This window comes from Pan paniscus, chromosome 20 (assembly GCF_029289425.2).
Source record: "Pan paniscus chromosome 20, NHGRI_mPanPan1-v2.0_pri, whole genome shotgun sequence".
In the NCBI taxonomy this organism is placed as follows: domain Eukaryota; kingdom Metazoa; phylum Chordata; class Mammalia; order Primates; family Hominidae; genus Pan; species Pan paniscus.
In genome coordinates, this window is record NC_073269.2 from 59,022,661 (window position 1) to 59,041,924 (window position 19,264).

General features: G+C 46.8%; 2 protein-coding genes and 1 pseudogene across 3 annotated transcripts in view; 1 reads left to right on the plus strand and 2 right to left on the minus strand.

Annotated features, from left to right (window-relative positions):
* The window catches only part of LOC100977156 (zinc finger protein 816), a 72,160-nt gene that overhangs the window by 27,262 nt on the left and 25,634 nt on the right, over positions 1-19,264 (minus strand). The window contains exon 1 of one of the 2 annotated variants that reach the window (XM_034944540.3): positions 14,570-14,685. The exons of the other annotated variant lie outside the window; for it this stretch is intronic. The gene's annotated coding sequence lies outside the window, so the exon portion shown is untranslated. Of the gene's footprint in view, positions 1-14,569; positions 14,686-19,264 lie in introns of those variants that run through there. 2 annotated transcript variants of the gene reach the window in all.
* Positions 1-19,264, minus strand: part of LOC100975466 (zinc finger protein 701) — a 52,438-nt gene that overhangs the window by 7,378 nt on the left and 25,796 nt on the right. The window lies entirely within an intron of this gene.
* LOC129394768 (actin-related protein 2/3 complex subunit 1A-like) lies at positions 8,254-14,557 on the plus strand (annotated as a pseudogene).

The following is a 19,264-nucleotide window of genomic DNA, read 5'->3' on the forward strand; positions in this document are numbered from 1 at the left end:
AGTGATACTAGTATGTCTTCTCTGGGGTCTCATGTGTGCCAGGGTCCTATTTGACCTTGGAATGGTCTTCATCGTGATGAGGGAGCTGAGCAGGAGCAGCTGAGTGGGACAGCCCAGAGTCCCTCATGCAGACCACTCTGCTTGCCCAACCGGTAAGAAGGACAAGTGTATGTTCACTCAGAAACACATCTGGCTGATCCAACGGGTCACTGCCTGACCTTGAGCAAACTTACATTGGCAATTAAAGACCCTAAACTCCGCAGAAAGAGGAGAGGCTTCCTTGCTGCCCGGACTCTCAATGAAGAAAAATTCCTGGGGTCTAAGACTTCTCACTTGGCAATGACATTGGATTAAATATTCCAACTCAAATCCTTGGGTCTTAGTTGGGTCTTGGGATGGTGCAAACTGATAGAATTGCAGGCAATGAGCGTCAGAACAGAACAGCGGACACAAAGGTGGAAGACTTGAGGGAGGGGATCAAGGACAGGCAGAGAAACCACTCCCCTCCCTCAGACGCCCACCTGGGGAAGCACCAACTTTGCCATTCTAGAGAAGACAACGGGAAAGGGGGGAGTGTGCATAGGGTGGGTGACGGTGTGTGCTGGGTGGAGAGAAAAACTCCTTTTTCTAAATGTGACTCCAATAGCTCAGCCCATCTATTCTACTAACTGCTGAGCACAGGGGCATCCTGTGAGGATAAATACGGCTTTTCCTTCCTCCAATTCCTGAATCTCCAGGCCATGACTAGTGCTGTAACCCTCAAAATCCCTTCCCAGGACCCCGCGTTCCCTCTTTGTGGGAAAAATATCTGTGCTCCACATTTAGATTATAGCTTATTTATTTATTAACTTATTTATTTATGTTGAGATGGAGTCTCACTAAGTTGCCAGGCTGGAATACAGTGGCACAATCTCAGCTCACTGCAACCTCCGCCTCCTGAGTTCAAGCGATTCTCCTGCCTCAGCCTCTTGAGTAGCTGCGGCTACAGGCGTGTGCTACCAAGCCCAGCTAGTTTTTGCATTTTTTCAATAGAGACAGGGTTTCACCATGTTGGTCAGAATGGTCTTGATCTCTTGACCTTGTGATCTGCCCGCCTTGGCTTCCCAAAGTGCTGGGATTACAGGCATAAACTACCATTCCCGGCCATCATTTTTCATCTTTTATTTTTATTTTTATTTGAGACAGAGTCTTGCACTGTTGCCCGGGATGGAGTGCAATGATGCTATCTTGGCTCACTGAAACCTCTGTCTTCTGGGTTCATGTGATTCTCCTGCCTCAGCCTCCTGAGTAGCTGGGATTACAGGTGCACACCACCACACTCAGCTAATTTTTTTTTTTTTTGTATTTTTAATAGAGACAGGGTTTCACTATGTTGACCAGGCTGGTGTCAAAGTCTTGACTTCATCATCCACCTGCCTTAGCCTCCCAAAGTGCTGGGATTACAGGCGTGAGCCACCACACCCAGCCCCACATTTACTTTATAACATTTTGATCCTCGGCTCCCCAGCTGCCTTGTGACTGTGTGTGTGGGTGTGTGTGTGTGACTGTGTGTGTGTGTGCGCGCACACGCTCATGTGTTGTGACAGGCAAGGAAAAGCCACTAGAGCGTCATCGCCACTGGCCTGGCAGGAGGAGGTGGCCCTTGGGCTGCAGTTCACTGTGCTGTTTGCACTCTGATCCTTGGAAGAATCTTTCCTGAAGTCACGGAGCCTCCAGCTCCTCCAGAACAGAACTAGTTGTGCAGGAGTGTGTCCTTCATGCCCCTCAGGTCCCTGACCTTCTCCCCACCCTTCCTGAAGGGAATCCAGGACCCTCACTCTGAGTGCATCACCTGCTGGTGGCAAAGCCCCTGCCCATCATGGCCAAACTGGGCCCTGGTGATGTGCAGAGAGTGGAGACCCGGGAGCTGGAGTGAGGCAGTTGACACAGATGGCAAAAATGCAGACGCCTCGGCACTGCCTGAGGACACAGGGTCTGGTCTGTAGGGCTTTTCTGGCCTTAGTGAGGTCTTCTCCTTTTAATTTGACTGAAATAAATAGTTACAGAAAGTTCAGATCAATTAGAGTTGAAATTTCCAGAAGAAATATGGGACCATCCTCACACTTGCCCCAGCCCCTCAGTCTTCCCTGAGGACACCTCAGCATCTAAACCACAACTCCAGAGTAGGAGATGCAGTTGTCCTGTGGCCAAGATGAGAACTGTGCATCCTCCAAAGAGGGGAGACACAAAACACTCAAAATAATCCATGTAGAAGGGCGTTTCTGCCCAGGCATTGTGGCCCATGCCTGTAATCTCTGGGAGGCCGAGGCGTGCAGATCACTAGGTCAGGAGATCGAGACCATTCTGGCTAACACGGTGAAACCCCGTCTCTACTAAAAATACAAAAAAATTAGCTGAGCGTGGCGGCGGGCGCCTGTAATCCCAGCTACTCAGGTGGCTGAGGCAGGAGAATGGCGTGAACCCGGGAGGCGGAGCTTGCAGCGAGCCGAGATTGCACCACTGCACTCCAGCCTGGGCGACAGAGCAAGACTCCGTCTCAAAAAAAAAAAAAAAGAAAGAAAGAAAAGAAAAGAAAACAGCAAGCTATCGTGTTTCCTACCTTCAAAACATGGAAATTTTCAAAACTTGCAGGATAAAATACCACAACAAAACATTTATCATGCCGAGCTCAGTGGCTCACCCCTGTAATCCCAACACTTTGGGAGGCTGAGGAGGGAGGATCACTTGAGGCCAGGAGTTCCAGACCACCCTGGCCAACATGGTGAAACCCCATCTCTACTAAAAATAAACAAACAGCCAGGCTTGGTGGTGCACACCTGTAGTCCCAACTACTCTGGACGCTGAGGCATGAGAATCCCTTGAACCTGGGGGGCGGAGTCTGCAATGAGCTGAGATTGCGCCACTGCGCTCCAGTCTGGGTGACAGGCGCATTCATCAAAGAATTTTTTCTAAAATCTCAAAATGGTGTCTGAATACATTTCTGTAGGACTTACGCTGACTTGCCACAGAACTCTCAGCAGTGATTCCCCATTGAGCCAATGGAACGGGTGGAAGGCTGGACAGGAAAGGGGATGCCTAAGTGAACTTTTCTTTGAATTTTTACTACACAACACATATATACATTGTGTGGTGTTTAAAATTAAAAAAATTAATAATGGGTAGAAGAAGAATATGGCTCCATCTTCTCTAATGATAAGTTCTGCTCTGATGTCAGAACAAAATTATAATCATTTTTACCTAAAATGCCTGCTTCATCAGAGTTCCTGCAAGAAAAAAAAACTTTTTTTTTTTTTTTTGAGACAGAGTCTTGCTCTGTCACCCAGGCTGCGGTGCAGTGGCGAGATCTCGGCTCACTGCAACCTCCACCTGCCGGATTCAAGCGATTCTCCTGCCTCAGCCTCCCCAGTAGGTGGGACTACAGGCTGGCCTGCCACCACGCCCGGCTAATTTTTTGTATTTTTGGTAGAGACGGGGTTTCACCGTGTTTCGATCTCCTGACCTCGTGATCCGCCCGCCTCGGCCTCCCAAAGTGCTGGGATTACAGCCATGAGCCGCCGCGCCCAGCCAAAAAAGAAAACTTTAATAACTTTAAACATCAGCTATCACAGGGTGTGTGTGTGTGTGTGTGTGTGTGTAAATAATCTAGGTAAACTACAAAATTAGCCGGGTAAATGTAATGGAATACATGCTTGTAAACAAACTTGTCATAATTTGGGATCTAAGGTTATTATTTGACATTAGCAATCTGGGTAATTTCCAGTTTAAGAATTATAGGGGCCGTGGTGGCTCAACCCTGTAATCCCAGCACTTTGGGAGGCCGAGGCGGGCGGAACACGAGGTCAGGAGGTCAACACCAGCCTGGCCATCATGGTGAAACCCCGTCTCCACTAAAAATACAAAAATCAGCTGGCCGTGGTGGCGCGCGCCTGTAGTCCCAACTACTCGGGAGGCTGAGGCAGGAGAATCGCTTGAACCCAGGAGGAGGAGGTTGCAGTGAGCAGAGATTGCCCCACTACACTCCAGCCTACGCGATAGAGCCATAGAGCGAGACTCCGTCTAAAAACAAACAAACTCAGTCTAAAAACAAACGAACAAAACAACAACAACAACAACAACAACAACAACAAAGAAGACAGAGAAAATACAGTTACAAATTTTCTAAATAAATGTCCTGAGAAAAGAAAGGAAGGGAAAGTTGTCCTTCACCTCCAGTGTGCAACAGGCAGTTCCACGTGCAGGTCACCCTCCATGTTCCATTATCCGCTCAAACAACACAGGTCCTCGCTTAAACAAGCCGTTTTCTGGGTTTTTTGTTTGTTTGTTTGTTTGTTTGTTTGAGACGGAGTCTTGCTCTGTCGCCCAGGCTGGAGTGCAGTGGCGTGATCTCGGCTCACTGCAAGCTCCGCCTCCCGGGTTCACGCCATTCTCCCGGCTCAGCCACCTGAGTAGCTGGGACTACAGGCGCCCGCCACCATGCCCGGCTAATTTTTTATATTTTTAGCAGAGACGGGGTTTCACCGTGTTAGCCAGGATGGTCTCGATCTCCTGAACTCGTGATCCACCCGCCTCGGCCTCCCAAAGTGCTGGGATTACAGGAGTGAGCCACCGCGCCCGGCCCCTTAAGCTGTTCTAATTCTCAGTCCTGGCTGCAACCAGCGCCACACTCCACCCCTTTACCGAGGTCCTTGCCCCTCGCCCTCCCCCTACCCCAGCTACCCCAGGCTGCGGGGAGCTCGCCCCGCCTGCAGGACGGGCGTCTTTACCTGCTCACAAAAGGCACTTTGCATTTAAACCATTTTCAAATTAAGAAGAAAAACAGGTAATTCCAGCACTTTCGGAGGCCGAGGAGGGCGGATCACCTGAGGTAAAGAGTTAGAGACCAGCCTGGCCAACATGGCGAAACTCCGTTTCTACTAAAAATACAAAAATGAGCCGGGCTTGGTGGTGGGCACCTGTAATCCCAGCTACTCGGGAGGCGGAGGCAGGAGAATCGCTTGAACTCGGGAGGTGAAGGTTGTGGTGAGCCCAGATCACACCATTGCACTCTAGCCTGGGCAACAAGAGCGAAACTCCGTCTTAAGAAAAAAAAAAGAAAAGAAAAGCTACCAGTTACACAGCAGGGCTCCTCAGAAAGCAGGGGGAACACCTGTTTCAAGTTTTTCTTGTATAGGGGCCTACGTAAAAGCTAACTGCCGGTGGGCTGATAGTGTGACAAAACTTACTACTTTGTTGATTTAAAGCGATCCTTGGTATTTTAGTGTGCAAGTACTTGAAAGCATGACTGTAATTATCTTAGAAGCACACATTGTCATGAGATATTGGGTCATGTGGACATTGTGTTTCTGTAGGAGTTTGTCCTTGCAAATATCATTAAGCTGCTTTCCTTAACCATTAACATCTTATGACCTTGACTGGCGCAGTAAGGAGTACGTTTTCCTAGTTTTAATGGACCTGAGCTTTGACATCCTGGTTCTCCTAGGTTCCTGCTTAACAGTGTATCCACTCATGCACCACAGAGTCTCAGCACCATTATGGAAGACACCACTCTAGTAATATATCAAAGACAGACTGAGCATCTACTCCAATAACATAAATAGTAATAGCAATGCTACGGGAAATATTAGGAAGTTTAATGTATGTATACAATTGATCATTTATTATTTTCAGTTTTATATTGGCTAAAACTACATTGGATGGGTTATTTTAATCAAATATTAGAAATATCTTTCAAAACTGCGATCTAATATAAACACACAGTTTGAGACCATTTCCTCTATGTTCAATATATATGAAAGAGTTCAGATTTATGAACTTATTTTATGCTTTTCATTAGATCTAGTTTGTTTTCTATCTTGATTTCTTCTGTGTTCATGAGCTTGTGAACCAAAAGTATCCAATAGGTCTCAATTAATTTAGAAAGTTTACTTTGCCAAGGTTAACGACGTGTTTTTTGCAGCCAATGTGGTCCAGATGCAGCTGGGTTTTATACATTTTAGGAAGACAGGAGACATAAATCAATAAATGTAAGATGTACATTGGTTTGGTCTTGAAAGGCAGAGTAATGAAAATCAGAGACTTCCAGGTTATAGGTAGACAACAGATAAATGATAGCATTTTTAAAATTTATTTTTATTTATTTATTTATTTATTTATTTATTTATTTTTAGAGTCTTGCTCTGTTGCTCAGGCTGGAGTGCAGTGGCGTAATCTCAGCTCACTGCAGCCTCTGCCTCCCGGGTTCAAGCGATTCTCCTGCCTCAGCCTCCTAAGTATCTGGGATTACAGGCACACGCCACCATGCCTGGCAAAATGTTTAAATTCACCTATAGCCTGAAACCAACCCATCCCGCTTTGAGTTGCCCCACCTTTCTGGACCAAACCAATGTATTTGTTAAATGTATCTCATTGATGTTTCATGCCTCTCTAGAATGTACAAAACCAAGCTGTGCCCCCAACCACCTCTGGCCCATGTTCTCAGGACCTCCTGAGGACTGTGTCATGGGCCAGCTCACTTATATTTGGCTCAGAATAAATCTTTTCCAGTATTTTACAGAGTTTGACTCTTTTCATCAACACTAATATCGCTATGTCATTAATTTCTAAATATATTGTAATTTCAAATTCACCATGTGCATTCTGTAATAAGACAAATTTCATTTTAAAATTGTAACGTATTTTAGATATTTTCTTTGTTTTCTGTTTCTCAATGTTCTGTCCCGTGTGGATAGCAAAGCCAATAAAATACGCTTCAGAAGTCATTTAGATTTATTTTCCCTTAGAGAAAAAATAATTTTGCAATATTTCTAAAGATAAATGGCAGGCAAGTTATTTTCTTTCATAGGAACTCTCAAGAAAGGACAACTCGGCCAGGCTCACGCCTGTAATCCCAGCACTTTGGGAGGCAGAGGCAGGGGGATCACGAGGTCAAGAGGTCGAGGCCATCCTGGCCAACATGGTGAAACCCCGTTTCCACTAAAAATTAGCTGGATGTGGTGGTGCGCACTCTAGTCCCAGCTACTCAGGAGGCTGAGGCAGGAGAATCGCTTGAACCTGGGAGGCGGAGGTTGCAGTGAGCCAAGATTACATCACTGCATTCTGGCCTGGAGACAGAGCAAAAAAAAAAAAAAAAAAAGAAAGGACAACTCAATTATTAAATTTTTACAAGTAGCCTCATTTCTTCAGGCAATAATTCCATGGCAATCTCCAACTTAACATGTAATATGGAAGTATGTTTTCCTGTCACAGCATTATAATTCTGTATTATGCAATATTGCTAAGTAGCCAAAAAAGAATACTGAGTCTGGACTTCCATGCTTCCATGCAAAAAAAAAAAAAATGAATTGATTGTGACAGTTTTTGTTAACCTCAGAACGGTAGACAAGAAGCTGATTGTAGCTGAAAGTCATGATTCCATTTTGTATATGTAAAGTTTCGTTGCTTCTAGAAATGTCAAGGAAGCAACATGGACATACTGATTCAAAAGAAATTTAAAAGGATATTTCCTGCCGGGTGTGGTGGCCCACACCTGTAATCCCAGCACTTTGGGAGGCCAAGTCGGGCGGATCACCTGAGGTCAGTAGTTCAAGACCAGCCTGACCAACATGGAGAAACTCCGTCTCTACTAAAAATACAGAATTAGCCGGGTGTGGTGGCACATGGCTCTAATCCCAGCTACTCAGGAGGCTGAGGCAGGAGAATCACTTGAACCCGGGAGGCGGAGGTTACAGTGAGCTGAGATAGCACCACTGCACTCCAGCCTGGGCAACAAGAGAGAAACTCCATCTCAAAAAAAAAAAAAAAAGATTTTCTTAATCACAGAAAGATTTTGACATATACATCCTTGTAATATCATTATAAGAGAAATGCAAAGTAATTAGATGTTTCCAAAAAGTTAAAGTAGAAACTACTTGTTTTTTGAAACAGAGTCTCACTCTGTCACTCAGGCTGGAGTGCAGTGGTGCCATCTCAGCTCACTGCAGCCTCAACCTTTCTGGTTCAGGTGATCCTCCCACCTCAGCCTCCCTAGTAGCTGGGACTACAGGGCGTGCCACCACGCCCAGCTAATTTTTGTATTTTTTAGTAGAGATGGGTTTCGCCAAGTTGCCCAGGTTGGTTTCTGACTCCTGGGCTCAAGCCATCTGGCCGCCTTTGCTTTCCAACGTGCTGGGATTACAGGCATGAGCCACCACGCCTGAAACTACTTTCATCTATTGAGTTTATATTATAGCCAGTGTCACAGGAAAAAGCATGTGCATATTCTAACACAGACGGAACAATGAAAATGTTTACTACTGGGCCGGGCGCGGTGGCTCATGCCTGTAATCCCAGCACTTTGGGAGGCTGAGGTGGGTGGATCACAAGGTCAGGAGATCGAGACCATCCTGGCTAACATGGTGAAACCCCATCTCTACTAAAAATACAAAAAATTAGCTGGGCGCGGTGGTGAGCACCTGTAGTCCCAGCTACTCAGGAGGCTGAGGCAAGATAATGGTGTGAACCCGGGAGGCGGAGCTTGCAGTGAGCCGAGATTGCACCACTGCACTCTGGCCTGGGCGAAACAGAGAGACTCCGTCTCAAAAAAAAAAAAAAAAAAAAAGAAAACTAAAAAGAAAATGTTTACTACTGTCAAAAAACAAATTTAGACATTGGTTAGATTTTATTCAAAAGGTATATTGCAATAGGGAAAATGCTCCAACCCCAAGATCTGCAAATGTATGAGTTGCACAGAAAAGGGCTTCTCTTTTATAAGGAGAAGGAAGCAAGGTTAGAAAGCGCCAGGTACAGGGCAGTGGATAAGCATCTGCTGTGACCTATTCAGTGAATATTTTATCCTAAGGTCAGCTTACTCTTGGGATGGGACATTAAAAAGGCAAAGTTGGGCTGGACGCCATGGCTCATGCCTGTAATCCTAGCACTTTGGGACACCAAGGTGGGTGGATCACTTGAGGATGGGAGTTCAAGACCAGCCTGGCCAACATGGTGAAACCCTGTCTCTACTAAAAATAAAAAAATTAGCTGGGGGTGGTGGCACATGTCTGTAATCCCAGCTACTGGGGAGTCTGAGGCAGGAGAATCACTTCAACCCGGGAGGCAGAGCTTGCAGTAAGCCAAGACTCCATCTCTAAAACAAACAAACAAAGAGAAGTTGTTCTCAATCACAGTGCCCATATGTGGTTAAGAAATAGAGGTTGTTAGCCGGGCACGGCGGCTCATGCCTGTAATCGCAGCACTTTGAGGCCAAGGCAGGTGGATCACCTGAGGTCAGGAGTTCGAGACCAGCCTGAGCAACATGGAGAAACCCTGTCTCTACTAAAAATACAAAATTAGCCAGGCACAGTGGCGCATGCCTGTAATTCCAGGTACTCGGGAGGCTGAGGCAGGAGAATCACCTGAATCTGGGAGGCAGAGGTTGCAGTGAGCCGAGATCATGCCATTGCACTCCAGCCTGGGCAACAAGAGTGAAACTGCCTCAAAAAAAAAAAAAAAAAAAAAAAAAGAGAGAGAGAGAGAAATAGAGGTTGTTCTGAATTTCAATGGCCAAGAATACTCCAACCGTCAGGGGCTTGGAGAAACAGGGAAGCCTAAGGTTTGAGTAAGTTAAGAAGCATTGTTTCCACCATCAGTGAGAAATCCTTGATGAGACAAACTGTGGGAATTTGGAGTTTTTTCTTATGTAAACAAAGAGGGTAAGCTTTGAAGTAAGCTGTTTCTAGGGAAAACAAAAACAAGGGATTGGGCAGGGGAGTGGTTTCCGGTGGGTTTTATTTGTTTTTTTGTTTGTTTGTTTTTGTTTTTGTTTTGCTTTTGCCCTAGAGGCCTCAAGAGGCCTGGGGAACATGTGCTCCTCTGGTGGTTTCTTCAATCTTTGCTATTTCTTCAACCCTTTACTAGGTTTACAGGGTTGTAATAAACTTCAACACTGTCACCACACGTAACATAAAACAAAATTTAAAAAATAATAAATATAGGCCGGGCGCAGTGGCTCACACCTGTAATCCCAGCACTTTGGGAGGCCGAGGCAGGCAGATCACCTGGGATCAGGAGCGAGACCAGCCTCACCAATATGAAGAAACTCCGTCTCTACTAAAAAAATACAAAATAGCCAGGTGTGGTGGTGCATGCCTGTAATCCCAGCTACTCAGGAGGCTGAGGCAGGAGAATCGCTTGAACCCAGGAGGTGGAGGTTACTGTGAGCTGAGATTGCACCATTGTACTCCAGCCTAGGCAACAAGAGCGAAACTCCGTCTCCAAGAGAAAAAATAATAATACATGTGTAGAATTTGAAAAATAGAACTAAAAATAGGAACAATAGCGATGTTGCCCCATACCTCAGTTTTTGAATGGAATGAAAGGGCCTTGAGTGTTCATTTTGGCTGTGTGTTATTCATTCCTATCACATACAAGAGACATTAGTAATTATTGGAAGATATGGCTCTAAATCTCTAAATTCAGGGGTCTGTGTAACTGTTAAATTGAACAGAAACCTAGAGATATATTAAGAAAAATAGTGGGCTGGGCGTGATGGCTCACACCTGTAATCCTAGTACTTTGGGAGACTGAGGCAGGTGAACTGCCTGAGCTCAGGAGTTTGAGACCAACCTGAGCAACATGGTGAAACCCTATCTCAAGTAAAAATACAAAAAAATTAGCCAGGCGTGGTGGTGTGAGCCTGTAATCCCAGCTAATCGGGAGGCTGAGGCAGGAGAATTGCTTGAACCTACCTGGGAGGCAGAGGTTGCAGTGAGCCAAGATCGCACCACTGCACTCCAACCTGGGTGACAGAGCGAGACTCTGTCTCCAAAATAAAAAGAAAAAGAAAAATGGTGTTTCCTTTTCCATTTTCCTGCTGACCATGGAAAAACACACTCTCACAGTTTTATCAATTCTTTGGTAACAATTAGAAAATGCAAGCACTGGTTCACGTCGACAGCCCAGAGTCCGCAAATCCTCTGCTCTGAGCCCGTCTGGACTTCCCCGATCCCAGCTTTCTCTCCTTTGAAAACACTAAGAATGACATCACTGCATCAGTTTTTACTAGAGCCAATCACCTGTCGTGCCTGGAACAGGGATCTTACCCAGATTGCCCTCAGTCCTGATAATCAGGAAGCGCACATCTATAAGAAGCACGGGAGCCAGCGAGTGAAAGCTCGTGAACTCAGTGAGCACAATGGACATATCACAGGCATTCACTGGGCTCCCAAGAGCGACCGCATCGTCACTTGTGGGGTAGACCGCAATGCCTATGTCTGGAGTCAGAAAGATGGTGTCTGGAAGCCAACCCTGGTGATCCTTAGAATTAATCGTGCAGCTACTTTTGTGAAGTGGTCCCTGCTAGAGAACAAATTTGCTGTGGGAAGTGAAGCATGACTCATTTCTGTTTGTTACTTTGAGTCTGAAAATGACTGGTGGGTAAGCAAGCATATTAAAAAGCCAATTCACTCCACAGTCCTCAGCTTGGATTGGCATCCCAACAATGTTTTGCTGGCAGCAGGATCATGTGACTTCAAATGCAGAGTGTTTTCTGCTTACATTAAAGAAGTGGATGAAAAGCCAGCCAGCATGCCCTGGGGCACCAAGATGCCTTTTGGGCAGCTGATGTCAGAGTTTGGTGGCAGTGGCACTGGTGGCTGGGTCCACGGGGTAAGCTTCTCTGCCAGTGGGAGCCGCCTGGCCTGGGTCAGCCACGACAGCACCGTTATCTGTTGCTGATGCCTCAAAAAGTGTGCAGGTCTCAATTCTGAAGACAGAGTTCCTACCACTCCTGAGTGTGTCATTTGACTCAGAGAACAGTGTCGTGGCTGCTGGCCATGACTGCTACCCAATGCTCTTTAATTATGATGACCGCGGCTGCCTGACCTTCATCTCCAAGTTAGACATTCCAAAACAGAGCATCCAACGCAACATGTCTGCCATAGAACACTTCCACAACATGGACAAGAGGGCCACGACTGAGGACCACAACGTGGCCTTGGAGAGGCTGCACCAGAATAGCATCACTCAAGTCTCTATTTATGAGGTAGACAAGCAAGGTTGTCGCAAATTTTGCACTACTGGCATTGATGGAGCCATGACAATTTGGGATTTCGAGACCCTCGAGTCTTCCATCCAGGTCCTCTGCATAATGTGAAGCTGAGTGAGCCTTCGCCATCTAGCATGACAAACTGTGGCCAACCGCAGCTGTGCTGTGGCACGATGGCGAGGAAGCTAGACCCAGGGAAACACTGAAAACACATATCAGGCCAATGCTGTGTGGTTTTGTTTGAATATAAAATTGGTGAAAGTGCTGGTTTTTTTAAAGCAGTAATTTTTTTTTTTTTTTTTTTTTTTTTGCGATTTCATTCCATTCTTGACCAAAGCTTCCCTTTAAGTAGTTTATTATGGAAAATTGTCACACTAACTTAAAAAACAGGGTGAGGGAGATATGTAAATTGTCCACTAGAAAATTAAATAAAAGAACTAAATGTGGGAAAAAAGAAAAGAAAGAAAGAAAATACAAGCACTTAGGTCGGGTGCAGTGGCTCACGCCTGTAATCCCAGCACTTTGGGAGGCTAAGGCGGGTGGATCACCTGAGGTGGGGAGTTTGAGACCAGCCTGACCAACATCTCTACTAAAAATACAAAATTAGCCAGGCGTGCATGCTTGTAATCCCAGTTACTCGGGAGGTTGAGGCAGAAGAATCGCTTGAACCCAGGAGGTGGAGGTTGCAGTGAGCCGAGATCGCGCCACTGCACTCCAGCTTGGGCAACGAAAGCGGAAAAAAGAGGCCGGGCATGGTGGCTCACACCTTTGGGAGCACTTTGGGAGGCTGAGGTGGGTAAATCACCTGAGGTCCGGAGTTTGAGACCAGCCTGGCCAACATGGTGAAACCCATCTCTACTAAAAAAAAAAAAAAAAAAATTAGCTGGGCATGCTGGCGGGCGCCCATAATCCCAGCTACTTGGGAGGCTAAGGCAGGAGAATCCCTTGAACCTGGGAGGCAGAGGTTACGGTGTGCCGAGATTGCACCACTACACTCCAGCCTGAGTGACAGAGTGAGACTCCCTCCCCACCCCCCCCAAAAAAAAAAAGAAAAAAGAAAAGAAAATACTAGCACTAATTTATATGTCAGATTCATGTCACATCTCAAATTCATCTAAATTTTCTTGACATCCCTTTTTATACCAGTGGAGCCCTGATGACACTTAATAGAAGTTTTCTCTCTATCAGAGAAATAAGTTGATGAGAATAAACTCAACGAAGGTGAAAATTCTGTTTTTTTCTGTGACCTGGGGGAAAAAGCTTAAGGTGAATTTACATTCAGATTGGTTATACAGAGAGAACATACAGAAGTGGATGAACTCAGTATAATTAAGTTTTTCTATCCACAAACCAGGTGAAAGTATTGCAGGAGGCAGATAGCGAGGCATGAGCAGGTAAGGAGATTCTGTGTCACCTGCAAGGGGTCCTGATCCAGAACCTAAGAGAGGGTTCTTGGATCTCACGCAAAGGAAGAATTCAAGGTGAATCCATACAGTAAAGTGAAAGCAAGTTTATTAAGAGAGTAAAGGAATAAAGTATGGCTACTCCATAGTCAGAGCAGCCTCCTGTTTCATCCTATGACTAAGAATGCCTTCACTTACTGGGAATGTAACCCAGCAGGTCTCAGGCTTATTTTCTCCAGCCCCTATTCCAGATGGAATTGCTCTGGTTCAAATGTCTCTGACACTTTGGAAAGGAATATTTAGAAATGCAACTCACTGGCCGGGCACAGTGGCTCATGCCTGTAATCCCAGCACTTTGGGAGGCCGAGACAGGTGGATCACGAAGGTCAGGAGATCAAGACCATCCTGGCTAACACAGTGAAACTCCATCTCTACTAAAAATACAAAAACTTAGCTGGCCTGGTGGTGGGCGCATGTAGTCCCAGCTACTCAGGAGGCTGAGGCAGGAGAATGGCGTGAACCCGGGAGGCGGAGCTTGCAATGAGCTGAGATCGGGCCACTGCACTCCAGCCTGGGTGATAGAGCGAGACTCCGTCTCAAAAAAAAAAAAAACAAAAAAAAAAAAGAAAAAAGAAATGCAACTCACTGAGAGTCTCCTTAAAGATGCTGCCCACTGACAGCAAGAAAAGATCAGTGGCTACATTGCCTCCACCTGGCCTTGTGGCTGCACTTCTCTGGCCCAGAAGGGGACTTATCAGGGGCCAGCTGGACATAATCGAGATGGGGAACTTTCCCCATTAACAACCATGTGTACTTCTGCAATAACCCACCCTAGAAGAGCCTTCTGCTCAAAATGATACTAAAACACACATCCCTGGGTGGAGATTTGAGATGCTAATGAGATATGTGACGTGTGTACCAGCATGGACCGTCACAGGGCTTTCCTGATCAGAGGACTTCCTGGAACGTGCTTACTAGGAACATCCCTGCACAGCCCCTTCATGAATAATCATGTCAGATTCTCACAAAAAGGCTCTGCCCAACACTAGTAGGGACAGGCTCATTCTTTTGAGGAGCCCACCCTGCTCCACTGTTCAGGGTATCTCTTCTTTCCGAGCTCCTACGCCTTTAGATAAAGGGCACTTACCTGCTTAACTCTTTCTGCGTGTCTCTTGACTGAATTCAAGGAAACCAAGAACCAGAGGACTTCCACGCCCCTCCTGGTAACATCTGGTGTTTTCCCCTGGTGGCCTGTGAACTGTTCTTCTGGGTAAGTGCCAAAAAGCTGGTGCCAGATTCTCTGGTTGACGACCTCTGCTTCTTTCTGCACTGAAGAACCTCCTGCCCTAATGCAGATCTTGCAGCTTTAAGGGGAGGGGTTTTTCCTCTCGGGCTCTGTTCACTATCAACTGCCCAGTACCATTTCCCTTCAGCCACTGTCACTCTGCTCCCTCTGGCTGATTTCTCAGCTCACCCTGAGGGGTGACAAGCAGAGGAGGGAGGATTTAAACTCCACAGTGAGTAGATCTGAGACACGGTGACCCTCCCTGCAGGAGGCTTGTGAGGGCGGCAGAAAATCCACCCTGGCTGTGCAGTGACTGGGGAGCTTCATATCTTCAAGTGAAACTACTATTCCGTGTTGAGTCGGCTCTTCTACTTGCTGTTCATGGCAGTTCATTCTCCTGGACACAATATGCCGCCACCGGTGAATAATCCCCCAGGTCACTCTGCTTACTCTTTGCTGTCCCTGTCCTCGTCGCCGGGCTTCCTTGAATTCCTCCTTCGTGTGCAAGTGCCTTGTCTGTCCTGCTTGTCTGGGACCTGCTGCGTTTGCTTCACTGCCAATCGCCGGAGGCCTGCCCGCACCTGTGAGGAAGTTTATACTTATTTTTTCCCTAGAGATGAGACCCAGCTTCGTCCTTTCAGTTGCCTCCTTTCTCACTGCAGGGACCGGCACTGGCAGGATGCTCGCTTACGGGCATCCCTCGTTTACTATCGGGTCCTTCTCTGCCCGACTACTCTTCAAGAATGCCTCATTCTGTGGCTCCTCAAGCGAGCTGTCCGGTTCCTCCGGATGGTCATTTATAGGCCTCTTTCTCAGACCCCAGTTTCTCTTTACAACCGGGGTTTCCTGTGGGTCAATGGGAAGTTCATCCGCCTCCTCAAGCCATTGTTACAGACCTGTACGGCAGTCAGGTGCTTTTTGTATTATGTTGAAAAAGCTGACAGAAAATGCCCCCGGCGCTCCCCTTGCTGCTTATGTGATCATATCAGGGACGTAAAAAACCAGAATCAACAGCCCAGTCCACTAACTCTGAGCCCCAGGGGCCTTCCATGCCTGTTTAAGCATTTTTTCTGTATGATCCCCAAGGAACCTACTATGACTAGGGGAAGATATCAAATTTACCTCCATTCCTCTAACCATCTGTATGCATTAATCCAATATTATCATGCATTAAGGGGACCTTACCATGGAGTCCCTTCTCTGCAGACTTTAGCAGGGGCAGAACTACTGGACTTCTTGCAGAACCAAGGTCACTGGGAATATGACAGACAAGAGAACTACTCCCATGCCCGACGTTCTTACACGCTTCCTGGCCCAACACAGAGGTGAGAAAGGCGTCCCTCCTAGGCATCAATCCTAGGAAATCTAAGAAACCCTTCTGAGCAAAATGAGATACAGGGAGACAATGGATGGTGCAAATGCTAAGGCTAGCTAATTCTGGAGCCCCAGGGTGAAGAACCCGTCATCCCTATAAATAGAGGCATGGACACTTCACCTAGGCCAAGGTGTGGAATGCCTCACCTTCCTGAGGCACCCAATAGGTGGAGAGATGCCTTCTCTATCCTATGTTCTTTCCTGTCTTCTCTTTCAGATGGGTAACCAGAGCTCCGTATCCCGGGATTCCCCTCTCGGATGCATCCTTAGAAACTGGGATAAGTTTGATCCCCAGGCATTGAAACGAAAAAGATTGGTTTTTCTTTGCAATACAGTTTGGCCAAAATATGAACTAAAAGGGCAGGAAGCCTGGCCAGTGGGGGGAAGCTTAAATGTTAATACCATACTCCAGCTTGACGTCTACTGCCGACAACAGCGCAAATGGTCAGAGGTCCCTTATGTGCAAACCTTCATGATCTTGAGGGAAAACCCCGATTTTTGTAAAGGCTGCAAGATAGATCCTGCCCTTTTAGCTATCCTCAGTCGTCCACTCCAGAGACCTCAACCAGGAGGCTTCAATGATTTCCTAGTCAACCCACCTCAACCTCCTCTTCCTGAGACCAAAGAGAAAGAGCAAGCACCCCCAGCTCCTTCCTCCTTGTATCACACTCTTAGCCTTCATGGGTCAGCCTCAACCTACACTAGGCCCTCAGGCCCCCGCTCTGGAATCTGCCTGCTACCAGTGATGAGCCAACCAATAGGACCAGTCCAAGTCCAGGTCCCCTTTTCCATGCAGGACTTGTCCCAAGTTAAGGAAGGCCTGGGAAAATTCTCAGAGAATCCGGGAAAATTCCTGGAGGGCTTCCGTAAATTAACCCTCACTTTTGAACTAACCTGGAAGGATGTCGCCATCCTCCTAGGACAAACCCTGTCTCTGGAAGAAAGACAGACCATTTGGGAGGCAGCGCGTCAATGCGGGGATGAGCTACACTTGGCAGATGCCAACTACCCCGTGGGAGCTACAGCTGTCCCCCTGCAGGACCCCAACTGGGACTACGATACCCCGGCAGGAATCTGCGCCAGAAATCATATGCTCCTATGTCTGATAGAGGGAATGAAAAGGAGTCAAGTCAAGCCTGTCAATTATAATAAGTTAGCAACCATCGACCAAGGGCCACATGAGAATCCCACGGCCTTTCTCGAAAGGCTCCAGGAAACTCTTATCAAACATACCAACCTAGACCCGGGATCCCCAGAAGGACAACTAGTCCTAAAGGATCACTTCCTCAGACAAGCTGCCCCAGACATTAGGAGAAAACTGCGAATGCTGGCTTTGGGAACTAGAGCCCCCATGTCAGAAATCCTCAGATTCGCTTCCTCAGTGTTTTATAACCGAGACCAGGATGAGAGGGACAGGGCCGAGAGGAAGGAAAAACAGAAAGAAGAGAGGCAGGCTCAATTACTAGCTGCTTTGCAAGTCCACCAGCCCCCTCCAGGTTGCCCTAAGGATACCCTCCCAGGGAACTGCTATCAGTGCGGGAAGCCGGGCCATTGGAAGGCAAACTGCCCCTATGGGCCAAAGGGGGAAAAGCCCTGCACGGCCTGTCCCCTCTGCCGTAAGCTCAGGTACTGGAAAGAGAACTGTCCCGAGAGCCAAAAGGGCCCCTGAGCCAATGACGGCTTTGAGCTGAGGGTGCCCTCTGCCTTGGCCAGCTCCCAGATGTGACATCATCATCAAAGGGATGGAGCCCAGGGCAACTCTGGATGTAGCAGGTAGGACAATACATTTTCTATTTGATTTGAGAGCAGCCTGCTCGGTGCTGACCCCCTTCTCTAGGCAACTTTCCTCTGTCAGGTAATCAGGGTAAATGGCATCTCTTCCTAAGATTTACACCTTCTTTATTGTTAAAAGACCAATTAATCTTTTCCCATGAGTTCCTGATAATGTCTGAATGTCCCATACGTCTTTAGGGCAGGGATATACTCTCCAAACTAGGGGCACGCTTCACATTTACCTGAACTTCCCTGAAAGGCTTTCTTTTTTTTTTTTGGAAGACTCACCCATGACATTGGTGAATTATCTTGATCTGGAATCACAAATAACCCTGAGATATGGGCTTTGATACACTAGGAAGGGCAATAACTGCAGTCCCAGTCAAAATCCAGCTAAGAAAACCTTCCGCTTCTTTCATAAGAAACAATACTCGCTATGGCCAGAGGCAACGGAAGGACTTGAGCCTGTCATTAACCCATTCCTTAGACATGGCCTGTTAAAGTCTGTAACTCTCCCTGCAACACAGGAAATCTATTCTGCTGGTAGAAAACATTTATAGGGTTCTCCACTACTGAACCCTGATTAAGTCTGGTTTTCTGATGGCGGCAGTTTCATCCAACATGGAGTGACACATGCAGTTATGCAATAGTGTCTCTATTTGACATTACAGAAGCCAAATCCCTTCCTCCAAGAACGTTGGCACAGCTAGCAGAGCTCATTTCCTTAACTAGAGCCATAGAAATAGGGAAAAACCCAAAAGCTACAATTTATACAGATTCAAAATATGCCTTCTCAGGACTCCATGCTCATGTGGCCATCTGGAAGGAACAGGGATTTTTACCAGCAAAAGATACCCCTAAGGAATGTGGACCACAGATCCTGGCCCTGCTCTAAGCTGTACACCTATCACAGGAAATAGCTGTAGTCCATGGCCAGGGACACCAAAGGACCAGGGAGAAAATGCCCAGCAAAACAGGAGGGTGGATCAAACAGCCAGGACCACTACCCTGTAGGGAACTCCTCATGGCCCTTAACCCATCTTTACCCAACACCTTACCCACCCACAAAAACCCAAGAGGAAAAGGAATGGGCTATCAAATATGAATCTACCCGAGAACCTGAGGTGTGGTATACAGTGGGAGGAATTCTCCACTTTCCTAGGCCCTCCAGTAAAAACTTGTGAGAGCACTCCATGAGTCATGTCACTTTGGGAGACATCATCTCCAGCACATGTGCAAAAACCTCTTTTCCAGGAAAGGGCTCTACTAGACTATTTGTCAGGTCTTTAACACCTGTGCATCCTGTGCCTGTAATAGCCCCCAGGGCCCTACGCTGCCCTGCTTTTTTTGTTTTTTTTTTTTTTTGAGTCAAAGTTTCACTCTTAGTACCCAGGCTGGAGTGCAACGGCG